The following is an 18620-nucleotide window of genomic DNA, read 5'->3' on the forward strand; positions in this document are numbered from 1 at the left end:
AGGAAAGGTGTGTGATGGGTGGAATGGAGTGTTAGAAGGTCTAGGATTACTTAGGAGTCAATACCCAAGATGATAGATGGCTATATTCACTCAATGTGTTTGGGATAATTTCAATGAAAAATGATGAAAAACTAGTGAGGGTGATGGTGAAAACAAGGGATGGATAAAATGGTTGAAGTGGAAGGTTGTTGTTGGCTATGAAGTCTTAGTCTCCTCCTGAAGCACCTACTCTGCATAAAACATGTGTGTCTTTCAAAAAGCTATGCAACAAGATACATTTTCATAAACTAGAAAATCATAATTAATGAATCAATTTCCTATATTATGCATGAAGAAAGTTGCTGAAGGGAATGAAAGCATGAGTGAGATCTACTGTAGAAATGGAGATGGAAAAAATCACAATGAAATCTACCTTGCAACATTAACCAAATACTAAATTAAAGATAGCAAACTCCAAAGCCCATAAAAGAACTAGAAATTTGTGTTTTTGGAGTTGCTTACGGGTCCCTTCCTCAAGTCATGGTCCCAAAGGGAGGAAGTAAGGCTGAGACACATCCTAAAAACCTTGTGGTGATCCTTTTTCTCCTTGCTAACCTGCTACTTGAAATAAGGCACAAATGGAAGCAAACTATCCCACAACCAATCTAATCTACACTACTTGTAATGGAAATGTATCTAATAAGCAAATTAAAAATTAAGCTATGAATCTAAACTAAACATACATGTACAATAAAGAGGAGCCTTGGATACTAGGGTTGGGCCCTAACCCAAGAGCTTTAGCCCTCTGACTTAACTCAGTGCTGGGTCAAAACAAAACTAATTCTTATTGCCAAAACAACAAATTACATAAAAAGAACTGTCACAAGTCTTGCAGCTCGAAAATAGAGTAGAGTTTTACAATAAAAAATCTGAATCCTACTGAGGTCCTAGGCCTCTCTACTTATACATCTTAAGTCCCCAACTACTTCCTTAAAATTATGGAGGTTAGGCTCCTAAACTCGAGATAAATTGGTGCTTTGTCTCTCACTTGCTCGTCTGCCTTCTAGTCTTCATGATTTGGCTATTTGCACTCTGAGTTGATGGAGGAATATTCGAATGGAGGGGTAGTAAATGAGGGGATTTACCTCCTATAATCCCCCTCCCTTGTCACATTCGAGTTTTGACCTTAGTCTTTGCCAAAATTCCTTGATTTTCTCCTTTAATCCTGCATTAAATGAATATTAGACCACAAAGCATAATATCCAACTCTAACTCACCTCAAAAACAAAATAGAATCAAAAGCATGCAATAAGTTATGAGAAAAGTTGGTTTGACTAAGATAGGAGCTGAATTAAGGCCCATATAATTACTCAATGATGAGGCTCATCAATTAGATTTCACAATTCTAGAAGGGAAGGTTGGTCTTGAGCTCAGGGATTGCACAATGCAAGAGTCCTGGGAGATATGAATTATGCATTTTGTAGATCCAAGGGTCAAGGTCATAGCTTGCTGACTGGAACTACGTAATACGTAGTCCAGGAAAACTGGGTGAAGCCAAGTTGAAGGGTCGAGGAGCTTCTTTGGAAAATGTTAAGTACAAGACCAGTGAGATTGGTAAGTGAATTGATGAAGCTTCGACTGTGTCCTAACACTTAGAATACTTGACAACTCAACAACATTGATCACCCATCACAAATGAACAACATATTCACTTGTGTTTGACCGCTTCATGACTAGCTACGACAAGTGCAGCAACCAAGATAGACTTTATGACGACCGTGAAGACACTTGTGCGAAAGTGATCAAAAATTTGTGAGTGAGTGTGACAGATGTTCATATGGTCAGGAAAACTCATAAACACAAAGACAATCCCTTGGAACCACTAGAATGAGCTTACACATAAAGTGTGACAACCAACATGCAAAAGAGGACATCTTTCCTATCATGCGAAAGGGAGTGAAACACTTAGCGAAAAAACATGGAATGACTTTCCGTACTTGCAATCGTACATATCATTGAAGAAATAATGATATGAAAATGGTAAGATGTCATTCATACTACACTAAGAGGAGGTTCATTTCAACTTCATAAAATATGTTCTTTGCTTTTCATATCTACCCTCCAAAGGGTTGTGAATTAGATGGGGTCTTCTTGCAGTATTGATCTTTGATATTCTATCATACCTCAAGGTTCCTTGGTCTTCTTATTTGATTATTACCTTTTCTCCTCAGCTCCTTAAGTGTCATCTAGCGGTCATCCTTCTTCATCATCTTTCCATAGTGTAAGAGAGTTGTTGCATCTACAACTAACTTAGGTGAGATGACATCAGTCAAAAAACACCTAGCCTAAGATAGAGCACTTGGATTCATGAAATGGGCTGGGACTGAGTGATAGGTCAAGGGAGAAGGCCCAATGACTCTACACCTTTGTAATTAAAGAAACCAAGGTTCAAGATTGATCACTAAGACTACGTAGTGCATAGCTTAGGCCAGATTGAGGGAAATTTCTGCACAGTTCCCACTAACAGACAAAATTGCATAGTTAAAGCACACAGTGGCTACTGCAGGATGGGGCCAAGGGAAGAAAAAATGTGGAATTTCAGGAGGCAAAGGGGACTTGGCAGCTGAGAGGCTTGAGGGATGGAACTACGTAATTTCAAGAGACAATGAATTCCAGTTGAGGGAAGGACACTGGATGAAGAATATACACAATTTTGGAGGCCAAGGGAGGCATTTATTTTTTGACTATGTTGGACACCTAATACTCTAAGGGTTAGTGTGGAAGCCGAATAGAGAAAGGAAGTCAAAGAGACCTTGGGATGTGGAACCCAACAGTCACACCATGTACCATAAATGTATATGTTTTGTTAATATTAATTGTACTCTCATGTGTTATCTTTCATACTCTTTCTACCATGTGTGTGTTTAACATGGTATCAAAGTGGGTGATATCCAGCCCTGCTCATATTTGAGCCCTTGTTTTATGGCCTTTCTGTGCAAGTCATTTATGCCATCGGTTCTACATTTCATGAATGTTTTCTCAGCTAAATTCTAGCTGCAATCTCTGCCCACAAATCATTGGACATGTTTTTCTTAATTTTTCTGAGAAAATCAAGTCTGTCTCTCTAAGCATTTTAGAACTATACCTATCATATTTCTGCCTGTCACTCTCTCTTTCTTACAATTTCTCTACCACACTGCCAATCAGTTGTGACCTTCTGGTCCAAATATTCTCCTATTTCATTACTATGCAGAGAAATGCTCCTTCACTTAGCATTATTTGTGGCCATTTCTTTCCTGCCATTCTGAATCTGCTCAGTCGTTTCTCTGCAATAATTTTCTTTAAAAAAAGGGCACTGATGAGCCTCATAAATGGGTAATTATATCGGCTTATTTTACCTCCTAACCTAGTCAAATCAACCATTCGCTTAGCTTATTATATGATTTTCTGATTAGATTTATGCTTATAGAAAGTTGAATTAGTTATTGTGCCATGTGGTCTAACATGTATTTAATGCAGATTATTGATGGATTTCGAGGTCAAAGTCAAGGATCGAGTGGACAAATGGCAGCAATAAATTGAATTGGATAAAGGAGAGGACTTATAGGAGGGAATCCCCCTCATTTATTACTCCTCACTTCAAATTTCCCTTCATTTAGCTCGAAGTACAAGCAGCCGAATCATGCACTAGAAGGCAGCCGAGCAAGTGGAGGATGACTAATGATTATCTCAAGTTTTGGGAGCCAAGCCTCCCTAATTTTAAGGAAGTTTTTGGTAACTTCATTTGTATAAGTAGAGAGGCCTAGGGCCTCACTACGGTTGGATTTGTTTTGGATTTTTGCTTATGTAAACACTGCCCCAACTTCGAGCTTATTATTTTGTGATAGTTTCATGTAATCCTGCTATTGTTTTGATAATAAAGATGGAATCCTTTTTGAGGTAGCAATGAGTTACCCCAGAGGGCTAAAGCTCTTGGGTTAGGGCCCAATCCAAGCATCCAAGCTCCTCTTTACTTGTATTTTTATGTTTTATTTTAGTTTGTAGATTAGGATTTTGTTAGATGTTTTTCTTTTATGGTTAAGAATAGGTTGTTTTTTATGATTCAGTAGTTTGCTTCCATTTTTGCTTTCTATAGCAGGTTAAACAGTAATCAGAAAAGACTCAAAAGGCTAGAAACAGTGCCTTGGAATCTCTTCCTCCCTTTGGGACCATGATTTGAGGCAAAGACCCTCTTGCTGCCCCAAAAACACAGATTTTCCTCCTTCATATGACTTCTAGTGTTTGCAGCTTTTTAGTAGGTTAATAGTCTAGTTTCGCTTTTCTTTAGATCTTCTTCATCATGCTCACTTCTTGATTTACAATAGTCTTCTTTCATGCTTTTCTTTCCTACAACATTTCTCAGCATTTCCTTTCATAGATCATAGTTTAGACTATTTTGATGTAAAACTCTGTTGTTCTATATGCACTCATTTCATTGCTTGCTTGATCTTATTGGTTGACTGCCAGTTCCTTTGCAGAATATCTCTTTTATAAGTAGGCCATATTATCAGCCATCACATCCTCCATCTGATCCATGCCCTACAGGTCACCCAAACCTCACCTCAATTCTGCCTTAGTTTCCTGCGTTTTCCATAGAACTTCTTCCTCTCTCCTTGAGCAAACCCAATCACCCTCCTCTCTCCTGGTGATTTGTGGAAGACCTTAGGCACCCTAACACCTTATTCCAACCTTCATCCACCTTTTCCACCCACTCTCACACCCTAAAAATAGTGAAAAATTCTCTTGGCCTCCTCTTGTAGGCCTCCTGTAGTTGCCATGTTTTCCTCTTGTAGATTTCCTCTGTCCTCCTATAGATTTTCTTGTATGCTTTCTTTTGAAGGCCAAGTGTGGGAAAACCCTCCAGAAGGCCACCTGAGACCTTCTAGGACCCATCCACACTATCCTACATCTTCTCAAGTCCCAAGATCGCCCTTCAACACCACCTATTCGTTGCCACATTCACACACAATAAAATTACATGCATGTCAAATTCACATAAAAAACAAAAAAATCCAAAAATATGTTTTTTTCTTATTTACTTCCAGAAATAGCTTAGCTAGATGTTGTTTACTTCCTTGAGTAGGTAATGGCATTCCTTTCATGGTTTTCATAGTGCTTTCTGCAAAAGTAGAATTAGTTGGTTAATTAGGGTTCATTAGGTTTGCTTTACATTTTAGTCTTTCTCCTTTCTGCAGTTAGATTAGCATCTGTAGAGTAATCTTTCTCTCCTTTTGTCACAAATAGAGCTTCTTCTAGAAACCATAGAAGCTGGCTTGACCTCCTAGTGATCTTGCGTCGGCTGACCAAGTGACAACATGCAGTAAGAACTAGTACTTTTGCATACAACACCGATACTTCCAAGTTTGTTACGAACTACCGGGTTGATAAGAGTAAAGTAAGCAGCCCATGAGTTGCAGCATTATTGCTGCAATATTGGTGTTCACCAGTCACCATTCTGGTCAGCTTGTCAGCACTCATTGTGTCTAGGCATTGCTCCTGGTTCTTTAACGCTTTCTTCTCTGAGTAGAGCTTGAGGTTGTTAAACGTTGGTGCACATCCAGGGAATGGTGCAAAATGTATGGAAATGGGTTTGGGCGCCATGCCTGAACCCTCTTCCTCATCTGGGATGGTGAAAAACCTGATGCCATTTGTTCCGTCTGCTACTGTATGACAATGAATGTAGAAGGATCCACTGTAAGAAACAAGATTGTTTTTCATTTTTAAATCCTCACAAATGTATCCTGCGATATTCCATCTCTTTTAAGAAGGTGCATAAATTTGCACCATCTATCTCTCAATCTGGACATTCCTATTCCTTTCATTCTTCTTGACAGCAAAAACACTATATGAAGTGTCGGATGTATTAGTCTGATCGACAACTATGCACTCATCAATGTGGAAGGGCTCTTCTTGTGGTCTCAGAATATCAGCGAATGCTCTCATATAAGGATTGCAGACACTGCCATTATAGGAATGGCTTCGGATGACCAAGATGAGTCTTGGAACAAACTCGTTGCAATAAATGTTACAGGTTTCATATAGCAAGTCCTCCATGAAATAAAGGGCGAAGCACGAGTTTATCCAGATGCGTTTGTAGAAACAGAAAGCCATGGATGGCGTATTGAGAATATTACTACAGAAAACTAGTCGTGGCTACCGGTTGAGAGCTACCTCAAACCACTTTCTTAGGAAGTATTGCGAAGAAAGAAATTCCTTCCATTGCTTATTGATGATGTGAAACTTATACACAAACTCCATAGGTAGCCAAGCTATCTCCATTTGAAGGCCACAAGACACTTTGTTGAACGATATTTTATCTGCATTTTGCATGTCCATATCTATAATAGATAGAGGTCAATATTTGTGAAAGCCTACATCACAAATTGAATATATTTTCTATCTTATCTTGTAAATGCCTCAACATGATCGATATGATCAAATAGCTATAGATGTGAAAGTCTGGAGAATTAGAAGCACCGCAGAATAGCTTTGGAGCGGTGTGGAGAGCAGAGAGACTTGCACAAGAGGTTATCTGACTCATGCGCTTTGAGTTCATCTACATGTAATCCATAGAGAAGTTGTGTGCAAACCAAATAAAGTCCTTCAACAACTTATGCGTTTTGGGTCACTCTATGTGCAATCCATAGAGAAAACACCCAAACAGATGAAACACGACTAGATTTGAAGGGATCCACGACCTCTTCATCTTCATTCTCCTTCTGGGTATCACCATTTTGTGGGGAATCTGCTTCGACTGAATGAGATTCTTGCTCTTGTTGTCGTTGTAACTGCTTATCCTCTTTTGAGGGCTCCAGATGAGGATGAGGTTGATTGTATTCTGCCTTCTGTGCATCTGTGAGGGATTTCCATAGCTAAGAGAGAGCTTTTGTTGCGGGGATGTTAGGGTGTGATTGCCTTGCCTTCTTCACTATTTCCCTTGCGCTTCTTGGCAGATCCAGCCATGGTATGTTGTTGCCTTGATCTGATACTCTGCACAATTGTTCTATGTATAACATTCGATTCTATGTATAACTGTCAGTTCTGCAATTCTGGATGTATGTTTGGCCTTTTTTTACCCCCAACATATAGTCAATCTTTAGCTACATCAAAGTAGATATTCGATAGGTCTACTATAGCAAAGCACTGTATAATCTGGAAAATCTTATAGAACTGATAGTGTCCACCATTTCACTATACCCGTCTTGCACCTGAAACAAGGCATAGTTCACCATCGTATACATCCATGAAATTATTCTTAGCCCAGAAAAGAGTCTGTGTGTGATTCACATCTTGTTGTTGCTCAATGACATATTGTGAAACAACTACTCAGTCAACTTGCAAGCCTACTCTTCCATGCAATACATTTAAGAGTCGACACAATCCAAAAGCAGAAAGAAAAGGTTGAATGTTGAAGCTTTATTCCAACATTGTTTTTTATTTTGAAGATAACTGCAAACAAGTTGTATGATCGTTTGGTCCTTTTTCAAAGACATTGCTACAGATTTTGACAATCTAGACACTATTATCCAAACCACTCTATTAATTTCTATTTTTCTAGCTTACAAAAAAAGCAGAGCTACTTCAATACTCTTTTGTTGTAAGTAAAAATGGCTCTAATTGGTGATGTATTAAGTTTATTAAATACTTTGATACATTCCACTATAGATGATATGGTAAACATCACCAAGGACAATCTTTTCGACATTAAAATATGTGTGCAAAATGCACAACACAAGATTGAATTTTTGTAGCTTGAATCTCAGCTACAGCAAGCAGAATTACAACAATGGAGTCATCATTTTGAACATGTTTGTATTCAGAACAATGAAACAGACTCCCATAAATAGAAAGTCAATAATTCAGATTCAGTGCCTAATGCAACAACAGATTTGCATGCAAAAGTAGAAATTCAGCCTGCACTTCCCAAGTTGGTCATCAGACCTTGGGAAGAGCTTGTCCATAACAAGCACAAAACTAGTCTTGGATATGACAAGGATGTGTCCTTTCATATTCCAGACTACTCCAAACCAATCCAATTTCAAAGTGCTGGATTTCTTCAGGACGGTTCATCTTCACCTACTCCTCATGACAGTTCACCTTCAACTGTTTCAGATTCTGCTTCTCTTCCACAAAAGCCACAACAGATTGTGAAATGCCAACACTGTGACCAAGTTGACCATCTGAAAGATCACTGTTTTGATCTTCATCCATGTAAGCACTATCATCAAACTAGTCATTCTTCAAACAGATGCTTCAGAAACAAGCCTACTGCAAGAACAAAGATTTATCTTGGATGGATCACTTCTTGGTAATGGGCATCAATAGCCAAGAAGATATTTTAATCACATGTCAGAAATTTTTCTAAAGCATTGAACAATATTGCAGTTGAGTTTTCTCCATCATCTCACCTTTTATTTGACAGGGGGGAAATGGTCATCTATAAGCTTCAAAGCCACATCAAGCGAGCCTGAGCCACAACCTGCCACACCAGTTTTAGAGTTGTAGCCAGAGACAAAGATGCCCCTAAGCATGCCTTCAGTTGGTAATTTGGGACACTTCCTCTAGCAAAAGACTTCAGCTTCTTGCCAGTTTCGGAAGAGTTTTAGGAATTGCATTAAGCATTCCAAAGTTGTTGGTCATCCTTAAACCATCACAAGTTGAGACTTCCCTTTTTAGGTTGATGTTATCCCTTTTATGCGGGGTGAGACCTCCCTTTCATGGTTGAATGTTTCCCTCTTCAAAACAATAGGAGCAATTCCTTTACCAGAAGACTTCAGTTTCTTGCTAGTTTTGGAAGAGTTCTAGGAATTGCACTAAGCATTCCAGTGTTGGTGGTCATCCTTAAACCACTGCCCTTTATACCAACATTTCAAAGAGCAAATTTAGCCTAGTGCTGCCATGCATTTTTTGCACATTTTCAATTACAGCTCTCTTCTTGGACTCATACATAACCCTTTGGATTAAGGGGGGAATGTTGGACACCTAATCCTCTAAGGGTTATTGTGGAAGCTGAATAGATAAAGGAAGTCCAAGAGACCTTGGGATGTGGAACCCAACGGTCACACCATGTACTATAAATGTATATGTTTTGTTAATAATAAATGTACTCTCATGTTTTAGCTTTCATACTCTTTCTGCCATGTGTGTGTTTAACGGACTAGATGAGCAACATGCGAAGCATAATATTTTGTTACTAGAATGGAAATTGGACATTGAATATTGATACTGAATTCTTTTAGAAAAAATATTGTTACTGAATTCTTCTAGGAAAAAGTCCATGAGCATGCATGTAAATATGACAAAGAATAAACAATGAAGACCATAATTGTAGATAATTTTAGAATTTATCTTCAGGAATAAGGGTAAACATTTATGCCAAGAAAATAAATTTACACTGTGGTTTATACTATAAATATTCATGAAATAGCTAACTGTTAGGAATTATTGAAGTGGCCATTGGTTCCTCCAAAGAAAATGCATATAAATTACATATAGAATGAAAAACTATCTCTATGACCTTAGTGGCTGCTTGATGACAAAATATACATAATACAAACTTGGTTGGAAAAACTGAATCCTTCCTTCTTTTCTAAACACAAATAAAACATTCAACAAGTTTTATATTGACATGTAAAACCCTAAGGTATTTGCCCCAAGAGGGGTCAATTTCTTTTTCATATGAGTTCCATCTACCAATGGTTGGCATCTCCTCCTACCCTAGATTTAACCTGATTGGGCTAGGGTTGATGGGGACATGGAGAACAAAAATACAACAATAAATAACCTAAGAACGAGGAAGTGGAACCTAGAAGAAGTTATAGCCATAAGAAAAAACTAAAAGAATAACTTACATTAACATTTCTCCATGGGAAAACCAATGACCTCTGCTAAGTGGAGCAACACAACAAGTAAAGAAAAGAAATATAAACTTGTGAGGAAGAAAACTAACAAGAACATTAGAAAAGAAAAACAAAAAACTCGAAAAGGAAACTCATGTGGGTCAAATATTTGTTGCTGAAGAGGGTTTTTACCTGCAAGCGGGTCGATAGAGGTGCCCACCATGTCGATGCTAATCCCTTCCATTAGCCCTGAGAAAAAATCAAAATGGAATAGGTTAACGTAAAGGGAATACCCATTGGAAAGTAGATGGAGGGCACAAAATTTGTCAAAAAAATTACTTCATACCTGCTAATTTTCCAAGATGACGCCAAGATTGTTAAGGTAAAGGCCCTCAGTTGGAAGGAAAAAAAAATTGGATAGGAAAAACAATCATTTAGAAGAGTTAACCATAGTAATTCATCACAGGTAAGAGAAAACCAATATTTGAATAAGGTTGTGAGGAATCAATCTCACCTTGATCAAAAAATGATGGTAGGGTGGAGTAGCTGGGCTCCTCCAGAGTCATAGACGTCATTTGTATGTATCAAACCCTAATACACCAAGGGAAGATCACTACTTTGGCAAAGAAGAAAATTACCAAAGACTCTCAACGACCCCTAGGGAAGTTACCCTAATGGAAAGCCAATTGAGATTAGTCATAGATCTTACTATATGGACATATGTAATGCTTAGATAGTAGATCAATAAATAAATATATTAAATATGTCGCTTCAAAATCCTCAGGGAATCGTACCAAGGTTCCAAAGGTTTCATATCATAAAGCCTATGGTAAACATATCCATACAAAGCTTAATAATTCAGGATTCTACTTTGTATTATCAACACCCTCAAGAATTAAAACGTTGTTGCAAAAATAATATCCCAATTAAAAGGCTTTCCTTGATAAAGAAGAGTAATGTTCAATCATATAATATGGACAAATGTGAATGAATATTGAAAGTAAATTTGGTATGTGGATTTTGTAAACCTTCAAGCTATAAGATTCTTTGGTTTTTATAAAATAAAATAACTTGAGTTTAGGATTAGAGTCGTGACATAATCCATATGAGGAATTTTCCTTATGATTATGGTAGGAACTCCCTAGCAAAAAGTGTCCCATGAGAATAGTGTAAGAGGAAAATGGTAGAGGAGGGGGGCTCCTAGGGTTCCATTCATTTATCGAAAGATAAAGAGGTTAATAATGTAGATTTCAAATTGCAAGATAGATTTGGGGAGTTGGGGGAGGGAAGAGAAAGAGGGGCAATAGTTAGCTTCAACGAAAAAATTGTGTCACAATTTGCTTGAGGACTTGATGTTCGACCAACAACCAAGTTGAGTTCTTCGCTTTGTGGAAAGGTTTGGAAATGTCTCTCACAAATAAAATAACTAGATTATTTTTTTTGGTGACTCAATGTTTTTCATTCAATAAGTAATCAAGGCCAAGAAGGTGTCGTGCTTTGATCATCTTCCCATTCTTTAAAGGATTACTCTAATTGCTTCTAAATTTGAGTGGTTGGAGCATTTCCATGTGTAAAGGCATGTCTAAATTCAACGGCAGGTGCAATGAAAAAGAAGGATCCACCCTTAGTCAAGGTAGAATAAAGATGGATCAAGGTTTAATTAATCATGCCCCTATCCCTTAATCATGTTCATACTTCCAAGACATTCGAGCTCCATCCATAAAGATGACATCGTTGGAAATTGTGTTCTTTTGGGGCAAGGTCATTTGCCTACGACTCAGTCTAGTCCATGGTGTGATTAAAGAGAACAAAGGGAAATAGGGTCTGATTGTCTTTCATTTTCTATCCATGAATTTAAGATTTCATCCCAATGTCACATGCTTCGTAACAAATGGCTCATGCACATCAATTTCCTTTGCTCTGGGTGGTCTTTATATTTAATTTGTCTATTGTTGAAGTTTTTGGAGAACTCTGCGGGCATGGAGATTCACTCATTGTGCACTGGGATGGAATTTATAGCGCCATCGTGCATATCCTAACTAACTTTCATTGAACTAGTTTAATGATAGCTTCCAAATCACAAATTATCCTCAATTTCCCAACTAACACATTACAAAACTTCATTCAATTACACCTTAATGCATATCTTAGCAACAATTTTATTGGGAGAATTTTGGTAGGCTTATATATATTTAAGAATATGCCAAGTTTTTCACCAATGACCCAATAATATATTTCACTCTAGAATTATATAGGTATATATGGAATCTAGACCCATATTGAATGTTTCGAGATGTGCCCCACAATGGGTTGAAACATGTATTCGATAATAAATTGTCATGTTTGAAGCATACCAAAACTATGTTACATCATTAAAAAATTTCAAGTTATCCATAGATATTATAAAATGGAAGGTGTTGAAACCGTTGAGAGCCAAGGAGGAAATATTCATGCTTTCTACGCTGTTGGTATTCCATCCATTTAACAATCCTTTATTCGTATACTGATTTACACGAAACCTTCCTATAAGGGTTATTTATGTGTATTTCTTAACCATTCTAGAGCGAAGATTAGGAAAAACTATGATCTGATCATACCCTCATCATTCTTTACAAATATTTTCTTAGATGTAGTAGTAGATATGGTTTTCACCACCTGAGTTGACTTATTTGGACTATTCCAAATCCCAACTTTCATAATTTGTTGTTTAGAAATTTCATCATCTTTACTCTCCACTCCATCCACTCTTTTATCTCCTAGCATTTAATCTTCAACCTCACATTCAATCAATATAGTCTTTTCCAACCCTTATTTGACTTTTTGTATAATTATTCTAAACCTTTAAAATTGTCTTATGAATAATATTATTAGTTAAGCCTTATAGAATTATTAGATCATATTACTTTGCTTCATTTTCAATGTTATAAACCCATGTTAACTTTATTTTTAAAGAGAGAGTGTTTGAGAAGATTAGTGCAATAGAGGTAGAAGGGGAGGAGAACAAGAGAATCTTCGTTGAAAGGAGAAGCAACAGAGGTTGAGAGGCTTGGGTTGCACATGCCCACATTGTATATCTGGCCAATTTATTGTATAGCGAATTTGATTAATGAGCACTATGTTTATATGTGCCTCTATGTTTGTTGAACTTCTTTGTCTATGTGTTGTTAATGAAGTTGTTGGTCTTTGGGGTAAATTTAAATGACCAATCGAGTGAGTTAGATGTATGTTGTGTGTTATTGGTTTAGAATATGAATGGATGAATTCGTGAGAATTGTGATGTCTAAGAGACATGAAATTCATGAAACAAAGGAACTTGAATACCTTCACGATTTAAGTAAAGGTTTGAATGCTAGGCCTATAAAATGGGATCTAATTATGAGTGTTGGGATCACAACATCGAACACTGTGTTTAGCCCTGTCTCCATATGAAGCTTTTGAACATAAATTGGTGAAGATTTTTGTTGTCAAAAATCAGTGTAAACTTTGATTGAGATCTAGAGAGTAGAGTCCCAAAGAGAATATTTGATATACTGGAGTCTATCATTAAACCTATGTTGAGAGGAATGTGCCACGATGCTTATGGAGTAGTGACTATTTAGAATTTACAGTGAATAGAGTGTTGCCATAGAAAATAGAGCACCCTGTTTTGTTGAATGTTGTCAAAACCCTTATGGATTTGTTCCTAATTGGTAAGGTCTAGTTATCCTTGTAAAAGAGATAAATAAAGGTGTATGAAGTCATTATTTATGTCAATAATTAAGTTAGTGCCTTGAGTAGTCGATTGGGAACAAGGGAGAGTCGTTTCACCTTCCCGAAATTTGAAATATAGTTTTTTAGGGGCGCTATAAAATCATTTTGCAGTGCCTACAGGATTTTGACTGCGCTATGAAATAATTATAGGAAAAAATTTCAAGACTATGTGTTCGGTTTCTAAAAATCCGTTTTCACTTGTCCACTGCTACCATCATTAAAAGTAAACATATGGAATTGGATGGGGTAAGGAATAGATGGGAAGATGAGACAAAAGAATCTCTCATGGCGTTTATCCAAGTAAGACCATGTTCTTGAGTTGACTGCATGTGTCTACTAGGTTTCTTTAAATGCTTTTAAATTGGATACAAACTTGTGTGTTGAGTTTTCTTGGGTTATTGGCAGTCGAGGTAACTTAGCTTGTCATCAAGTGGTATTAGAGAAAGCTAATTTCTTGGAGAATATTAGAGCCAAATTTCTCTTTGGTGATGTAGACAGAATAACAGAGATTGGATTTTAGAGTTATAGTACAGCTGAAAGAGAAATGAAGTAATAGTGGAGATGCTTGCATGTCAAGAAGAGTCAATTCATGTATAAATGGAACTTCCAATTTTGAATAAATCTTGATAATGAAAATAGAAGGTATGTAGCAACCTGAAGACAATAAATGTCAGACAAGGACTGAATTAGAAGATGAAATTGACAAAAGGAAAGAAAGAAGGTATAGTTGTTTCTATGAAGAGACAACTTATGTTTCTGAGGAAATTTTTGGCAAGTTTGAACAATTCAGCAACAAGTAAAGGTCATAGTTCACAACATAATTGGTAGAAGAAGGTACAAGTTAACTAAAGATTTGTAAGTTTCATTGTGCATGTGACAGTAGAGGAATGTGAGGATATTTATAGTAGCCTAGGGAAAGGTGTGCTCTAAGGGTTCCTGTTGAGGAGGTAAATCCCCTCTGTGGACAGAGCAATCCCTACTAGCCCAGACCGGGTCTAGCAACAATCATACAACGCTACAGCGCAAGTTCCTAATTGCAAATTAATAAACCAGTGATGAAGGCCTACCTGGATTCCAACGCTAGTGCTTGTAGAAGAGGTGGTGCTCCCGTTCCTTTGCTCCAGTAGATCACAATCCCCATGATCTCCGCGAATGGACACCAATGTTCTAACGCTAGATTCTCCTTTGGCGGGTACAGCAGCACATTTCTCGCAAATCTTGTTTGGAATGGGGACAAGCCTCTATCTCTTTGGTTATTGGACAAGAATCTCCTTGCTTGGATTTGGCCTTATGGGAATCAAGAAGGCTCTTGCAGCATGAAGCTCTTGTAAACTTGGCAATTTTGAATCTCTGGAACTCTAGAACTCTCCAAAAACTAGCCAACTACTGGAACTAGCCTGCCAAGGAAAATGGACAAGCTTTTATAGATGGAGGAAGGGGAGTTGGGATTTCTATAATCATGGGGTTGGCCATATCATCAAGGAAGCTTCCATGAGAGGTGGCAAACCACTTCCTCTCTATGGAAATCCATAGCCAAACCACCCAACTCAAGATAGATTCAATCCAGGAATTTGTTAGGATGAAACTTCTGCCGTTTGTTTGTTAAAAAACAACATTGATTATGGTTGGAGCGGGTGCGACTCTGTGACCTGGAAAAATTTTAAGAAGCCCCCCTAAATTTACATGTATAATAAATGGGCGAATCTCCATGGTATATAGGAAAAATGGAAGGCGATTTTATCAATAATATGATAAGTATATATAATTTTTTGGCGAATCTCTCACCAGGGATGGCGAATATTTTACTCAATTATAAAATCTTTTGTTTATTGAATACACAAATGAAATCATTGCATTTCTTTAAAATATCTTTTGAAATCAAAATTACCGATATTTGATACCTTTCGGGGGTTAGTAGATCTAGAGTAAAGATGGATCTATGCTAGTTTAATTCCCCCATTTAAATAGGCTACATTCCAGGTGAATACCATGGGTCAATACCATGTGCCATTTTGGTGAATACCATGGGTCAATACCATGTGCCATTTTTATTTTTATTAATACTAATATTAGGGTTAATAATGTTTTTTTGCATGGTATTAATAACAATCTAGTCCATGGTATTTGTCCCATAGTATTTTGCCCATAGGTTTCACCTAAATATAACGCATTTTTTGAGTGTTCGTAAATATAAGGTGACTTATGGAGTAAATATAAAAAAATGTTTTATTTGTTTACCATACCTCTTGTTTATTTATATTTTTATTAATTTACCATACCTCTTTTATAAATATGGTATTTGGCCCATAGGATTCACTTAAATAAAATCTCTTTCTTGAGCCTTCATAAATAGAACGAGGGTTATGGACTAAATATAAAAAGAGGTTTTATTTATTTACCATGCGTCTAGTTTATTTATATTTTTATTTATTTACCATACCTTTTGAGTAAGTATAAAAATGTTAATAAATTTACTTCATAACATAAATAATTACTAAGAGGAATAAATATATTTTTATTTATTTACCATACCTTTTGAGTAAGTATAGAAATGTTAATAAATTTACTTCATAACATAAATAATTACTAAGAGGAATAAATATAAAAATAACCAGCAACAACCATAAACACAAATGTTTATCCAGGAAAACCCCAAATCCGGTGAAAAACTCAACCTAATAAGATCTCATTAGCATTGGCCAAAACCCTGGCCAATCCGACCAAGTGAGCCTTCGCTGCTCACCTCCAGGTCTTGCATTACAATGAAGTCCTTCCAGTCTTTTATAAGCTCCATTACATATAATACCACGAGCATAATACTATGGGTGCACAATACCATGTGCCCCAAAACCATCACTGTTTAACCTCGTCAACTTTGACACTATCCCGAGTCAAGTTTACCTAACAAAAAAAACTTTTTATTTATATACCATACCTCCACTTTACTAATATTTTTATTTGTTTACACCCTTGCATGTATATAAGGTGATTTATGGAGTAAATATATATATATATTTTTTTTATTTACCATACTTCTCATTTATTTATATTTTTATTAATTTACCATACCTCTTTTATAAATATGGTATTTGGGCCTTTGGCCCATAGGATTCACTTAAATAAAACCTATTCTTGAAAATGGGCGAATGGATTCACTTAAATAAAACCTATTCTTGAAAATGGGCAAATGGATTCACTTAAATAAAACCTATTCTTGAAAATGGGCGAATGGAAGGTTGTAACTCCTAATTTCAAGGGCTAAATTTACCTTTTTTACCCTCTCCCTTAAAAGAAGGTGGGCTATTTGAGGTGATTTGTAAAAGTGTACTATGATACAAAATAATCGCCCACTAAAAATTTAAAACCCCTTAATTTCGCCAAAGGGCGAACATTCGCCCCTAAAATCACCCCTATCTGTGACGGTGCGCCAACTAGCGCGCCCTCTTTGGAGGATTTCCCACATTGGCATGAGGGTTGCACTATGGAACCGCGCCAATGGAAAAAGGGCTATTTTTAAGGTTTTTCATCAGGAGATGTCTTCAGGGCAAATAAAGCTCATGTTCAGAGGAATGCAGTGCAAGTGTTTGGAGGCCATGTCACTTCTCATAGGTCCCGGAATGAGTCCTCCAAGATGCGGGAGAGGGGTAGTAGGGACGGTGACAAATTGTTGTGTAACATATGCCCCCTAAAGCATGAGGCCTGAGAGAGAGAGGGGGGGGAAATGATTTACGAGAACACGTCCAACCTAAAACACTACCACTGGAAAGCCTGCGTGGAGAAATAACAACCTCCCTCTGATAACTCACATAATCCTGATTCACAACAACCTTATCTTTCTCTGTCTCGTGTCGATGATGTGGGAAACACTGTGGCCCACCTTTGATCAAGGTCACTTCCTGTCGACTTCAGCTCATTATCCAGGAAGCTGATCTAAAGACTCCCTTCTGGTGCCTTGGAGCCTGCATGCCTCAATGGCAGGTTCTTCGCGTTCGACACGAGGTTTTCATCATTGGCCTCCGATCGAATGATTCTACGGGTGTTCGACACCGGCTCACTGATTCGCACGTCGTAGATTGTACCTATAGTACCTTGAGGGCCATTGTCATTATTAGTGGTACCTCTCGTGTCTGTTAACAGCTTTCACCTTTGGCTAGTAATCATACGATGTTCCTGCATGTTCGGCTTCGACTCCTATATTCACATGCTTGAACTTGTACTTTGTTCAAATCGAGATGGAGCGCCAGACCCTGGCTTTTGTCTCTTAGGGTCCAGGTTGCGATTTTGTGGATTATAATGATTATTACATGACTCATTCACTAGATGGTTGTGACCATGCCTAAGTCTATTTATCGATCCTCACTGGATGGCTATGACCATACCTTGGATCTAGATTATTGTGTACTTTGCTATGGATGGTTGTGCCCATACCACATATATCATGTACTTGTGATATCAGTTGTACTTGTGACATCTCTGGTCTACGAAACCAGAGATTCTAGGTTCGATCCCCAGTGGCCTTATCGTATGTAGTGTCTCAAAATTTCCTAAATGCAAACTATATGACACAATATATCATTTCATTCGATGAATGCTAACTACGAGAGAGTTGAGAACTTTCACACAAACAAAATGATCGGGAAACAACCAATAATATCTCTAATGCAGCTAATGGAAATTAACAAACTTTTCTTCAAAGTCACTAACCACTAATAACAACGAAAAGCTCTAATTCTCATTAACTAATGAAAATCAAAAGAGATTGTTTTTTTTTTTTAAATAGATGGCAAGATGCACTAAACAAACTTTGAGAAATGATAATAAAAGAGTAAAAACACAAATTTCACTCAATGCAAAGACAATCAGATCCCTGAATGCCAAAGCAGTCCTTCAAAACCAAGAAAAGTCCCAAAGACTCCAATGAGCCATGTAATCTAGGCCCAAAGCGAAACTAAGCAGAATCCAAGTGAAAAAAAAGGGGTAAGTCACTCAAATAACACAATAGAATGCTTAACA

At 37.3% G+C, this 18620-nt stretch overlaps 1 pseudogene; it reads left to right on the forward strand.

The window, feature by feature from the left end:
* Positions 1-18620, forward strand: part of LOC149162268 (calcium-transporting ATPase 1 pseudogene) — a 174824-nt pseudogene that overhangs the window by 104608 nt on the left and 51596 nt on the right.

The sequence above is a fragment of the Pinus tabuliformis genome, chromosome 5_2, assembly GCF_031772625.1.
Source record: "Pinus tabuliformis cultivar Carrire ecotype Pingquan chromosome 5_2, CPIR1, whole genome shotgun sequence".
Classification (NCBI taxonomy): domain Eukaryota; kingdom Viridiplantae; phylum Streptophyta; class Pinopsida; order Pinales; family Pinaceae; genus Pinus; species Pinus tabuliformis.